Source organism: Pseudorca crassidens, chromosome 12 (assembly GCF_039906515.1).
Source record: "Pseudorca crassidens isolate mPseCra1 chromosome 12, mPseCra1.hap1, whole genome shotgun sequence".
NCBI lineage: Eukaryota > Metazoa > Chordata > Mammalia > Artiodactyla > Delphinidae > Pseudorca > Pseudorca crassidens.
In genome coordinates, this window is record NC_090307.1 from 20099083 (window position 1) to 20104101 (window position 5019).

Here is a 5019-nt window from a genome sequence, read left to right on the forward strand (position 1 = left end):
GGTGGGTGGGATGCCTCTCCTTGAGACTGGTGGGCTCAGCAAGGGGAAGACTGGTGCAGGTACAGATCAGCCTGCTACGCTGAAACCTGGGGGCTGGGGAAGGTAGGGGCACCTGATAACAGAGAGGAGGGGAAAGCAGAAGAATGCAACTCAGACACAATAAGAATTTCTTTTGTAACAGGATAAAACCCCAGGTGCTGATGATGGGGCCCCTCCCTCCCAACCCAAATGTCTGTGACTTCCAGCACTGGGTTCCTCGCCCAGCAAATGCATCCCCCCAAGTGGGGGCTGAACTGGGCTTTGAATTTAGGAGAAGGAATAAAGCCCCCAAGCCTCTGCACTGACCATGAGCTTAATCAGAAGCGGCTTCTTTCCATTACTCTCCGGCTAGTTCACCAGTAGTGTTTTAACTGGGTACAAGTGTGTTAGGACATAGAACGGCTTTCGCGGGACACATGGGCATGGACACGAGATCCTCAGTTTCCGTGTCTTTTCCTAAAAGTGACTGCCCCACACAGGCTCTGATGGAGGGCAGGGGCACCTGCCACCTCCCCTTTCACAAGAAGTCTCCCTCCTCACAAAGGAAAGACTCAGCCTTCACCCAGTCTGACTTTGGAGCAGTGCCCCAGGTTGGGAAAACCTCCAGGTCACTAAACCCATGGACAGTTTGAGAAAGCATCTCCCTTGAGGGCAAAGCAGAGCAAGTCAGGTAGGAAATACTGAAGGAGGTAACGCTCATTTCATCTCAGTGACACACTGATGGCAGTCTCTAAGCCTTATGTCTTCTATTGCTGTGTGCAGTGCTGTGTGCAATATTGCTCCCTCCACTTTAGGACAAGAATTCAGAAGAGGAATGGCTGTCAAAGGAATGTATCTGAAAAACATGAAGAACATTTTTTTTCAGAAAGATTTGGCTGTCCGGGCTGAAAATGAGGAATAGTTTTGTGGGTTAATTACACGGTGGGCATATTTTATGACTAGATAACTCAAATGTACAGCTTCAAAAATACATTTGAGGCACACATGCAATAACCTGGTAACTGCACATCTATAACTACTTAAGCTTATGATTAAAAATGTTTAAATATCAAGTATATATGTGAGAGGGGAGATAGAGGTTTTCAAATGATTTGGAGGCAATTCAAGCAGAAAGAGAGAGAGAGAGAGAAGGGCTCTGGAGGGTGGGAGCAATTCAGAATCTCTCTCTCTCACCTCACCCCCATTTGGTCTTTATTGTTGATTTATAAACACCTTCTATGGTGTGCATTGTTTCTTTCTTTGTCTTTGTTTCAACTTGTTTTATGTCCTTTAGTCAGAGACCAAATAGTCATACCTCACCTGCCAGCTTTCCTCCTACTTCTTTTCCTTTGATATTGTAGTATCCCAAACACGAAGGGTGTTCCTCCAGAAAGGATTCATGGCATAAATATGGGGAATGCTGAATACTCTACCCTTCCTCCTAGAGATTCACAGTCTATATTAGCATTGTCTGCCCTTCTAGACCACCAGGACCATGCCTGTGGTGCTCACTGTACCCAGTTCACCTGATACCTAGCAGGTGCTCAATGAATATAACTTGAATGGATCAGGACACCAGAGACCCTTAATAAAAGGATCTATATACGAAAACCTGTTCAATGTTCTTTAACTCACTTTCCCAGATTATTTCACCCTAGAACTCGTGTGTGTGCATGTCCTGCTAAAACACTTTCCATGCAGAGACAACCCCAGAGACAGTAGCAAATGGTTGACCTGCTAGGGCTCCTGTGGCCTATTTAGGAACAATTTCTTCACCTGGTAACCATGTTGCGTCACGTACAGCCTAGCTCATAGGGGCACAAGGGATCACAGGAATTACTCATCACCCACATTTTGCTGGCTCTTATACTTAACTACCACACAATACCCTAAACCCCTCAAGGCCCCGTTGTGTATTTCTGAGAATCCCCAAGCCCTTTCTTATATGTACTCACAGGAAAGCCTAGTCAGGTATCAGGTGGAGCCCCCAAGCCCCCATCTCCTCTGGTGACATAAGGTACCACCACACCTTTGGAACCTGCCTGCTTTGGGAAGCACCTATGTCATCTCCTCCAGGTACCACTGCATCCTCCAGCCACTGCTGCTGTCACTGAACAGCATGGCCATGCCTGGAACCTGCTTCTTCTGCCAGATACTGTCCCATTTGCCAAGCACTGCAGCCTGATAAACACCTTGTCCACTGTGCTAATGTTCTAGAGCCACTGAGAAGCCAAAGGTACTCTGCATTCTCTGGAATCCTCAGTGTGTCAAAGCCACCTTGCATTCCATCTCCAAGTGGGGAGATCCTCGTTGGGGTTACACTCTGTTGACTGCCTGCCAAGGGAGTATCTCAGCCCTCAACAGAAATAGGCTCAGATGTGGTCATCCACAGAAGAGTTTCCCAGAGATATATCTGAACCCCAGCCATGGATATTGCGTGGCTTTGAGCTACGAACCACCCACCAAGCCAACAGATAGCATGGCGCTCATCTCTATCCTCCCTGCAGAGCTGCTTTCTCCCTTCTCACCTCCCACTTGCACTGCCGTCAGCCCTCCTCTCCCACCCTCCAGTGGTGGAGCTGCTCCTGAGAGGACACCAGAGACCTAATAGCTAACATCAGTGCACTTTTCCATCCCCAGCTCACTGGACCACTCTGCGGCACCTGCCTCTCCTGATGACTCTCATCCTTGAGCTGTCTCCATTCTGGTGGCTTTCCATTTTCAGTTTAGCTTCATATGTATTTCCCCTCTCCTGCCACCCACTCACCCCACAAAAAAACCTCTTTATAGTGACCAGAGTGATTCTTCTGGGCCTTGAAACATTAAGGACCTAAGTAACATATTCATAAATCTAAATTTCTCCAAATTCCAGATCTGTATAATCAACTGCCCAACATACAACTCCATTTAGAGTTCCACAGACATTCTCAACTCAGCATGTCCAAATCTGAGCCTGTGTTCTCCCCCATCTACCACAGCTCTTCTTCCTGTATTTCCTGTTTCTGTTCATTTACTCAGAAATTCTTCTAAATGCTCTTATACATGTATTGTCCAATCTTCCCAAGAAACTTGTAAGAGGGTTACGATTAATTTCCAGATTTTCAAGGGGATAAAACTGAAATTTAGAAAGGTGACGTAAATTTTTCAAAGTCCCACAACAGGTAGGACATAAAGCCAAGGTTTGCCCCTGGTTCTCTCCAACTACAAAGTCCGTACAATATGAATGGACTTAAAAGTCCCTGAAGCTGGGGAACCTTATCTTAATCTTTGTACACCCAGTTCCTTCTACAACTTCCAACACAAAGAAGATCTGCAATAAGTGTTTGCCCCTTAAATTACTAAATATTTGCTTATTGCCAAATATAAGCAAGGCGCTGTGCTATGAATCAAGAGAGAAAGAATAAAAGAACAAGACATGGAGCCTGCTCTCAAAGAGTTATTATCTTGTTTAAAGGAAACAATACAGGCAAGATTCAGAAAAGGATGACCTCATCACCACTATTCTTTAACATTATTCTGAAAGTGCTAACCAAAGCAATAAGATGCAACGACAAAATAAAGGGAAAAAACATAGGAAAGGAGAAAAAGTCATCATTATTTGCAATGCTATGACTTGCATAGCTAAATAACCCAATTTTAAACATTTTTCTAGAAATAGAGAGTTCGGTAAGGGGGTCAATTACAAAATTAATATATCAAGGTCGATAGTTTTCCTAAAAATTTAAAGTAATCAGCTATAAAATATAATGAAACAATCCTACTTTTAATATAAAATACCCAAGCATCAATTTAATATGAGATATGAGAAAGTTACATAAGGAAAACTATAAAATTCTTCTGAAATATATAAAATATGACAATAAATTATTCAAAATATTGTATTTCTAGATAGCTCAATATTTTTAAAATGTCAATACTTTTCAAATTTTATGTTTAATAACACCCAAACAAAAGCCCAACATATATATTTTTGTGATATGAAAAAATAATACCAAGCTCATCTGGAAGAATAAAAATACAAGAATAGCTAAGAATTGTAGGAGAAAAGAATAATGAAGTGAGACCTATCCTTCCAGATATTGAAACATATAACTGAGCAAGGCTATTAAACAAAGGAGAAACAAATCAACAGAACATAATGGAGAACCCAGAGGCAGAACCAAGACAATGTATTTGGAATAAAAGTGACATTTCAAATCAGTGGGGAGAAGATGAACTATTCAGTGATGATATTAGACCATATGCTAACCCTTGATAAATAAAATAGGATTCCCTACTTCATACATCAGTTACCTTTTGCTATATAACCAGGCAATCTCCAAACCTTAGGGACTTAAAAACAACCTCCATTTATTTAGTTCATTTTTCTGTGGGTCAGCAACTTGGGATGGACTCAGCAGAGCAGCTCTTCTTCAGGTCTTGGCTCTGCTGCCCTCAGCTACTGCTCAGCTGATATCTTGGCTAGGGACCAACGGGTCTAAGATGACCTCACTCACATCTCTGTAAGCTGACTTGATGTCAACTGGAGTGATCGAGAGCAACAAGGCCCCGTGCATCTCATCACCCAGCAGGCTTGTTCATGTGTGGCCCAGGAAGGTTCCCAGAGAGCAAGCAGAAGCACAAAGGGTTTCTTAAGGTCTAGCTTTGGATCTACACATTGTCACTCCCATTCCATTCTATTGGTCAAAGCAAGTCACAAGGCCAGACGTCAGAGGTAGGAAAACAGATTCCACCTCCTCACGGGCAGAGCTCAACTTGACATTGCAGAGAGGGGTGGTACTGAGAAGCATGGAGAACTGTAGCTATTTTTGCGACCTATCACAACTATTAAACCTGAATAAACTCCAGAATATATCATGATTTCTGTGAAATGATAAAACCACAGAAAACTTAGATGAAAATATGGATAAATATTCATATGAAGAGGAGGGAGAGATACTTTTTTAAGCAAAACAAAACTAGATCCCATAAAAGAAAAGGTGGATAGAATTAACTCTCTAA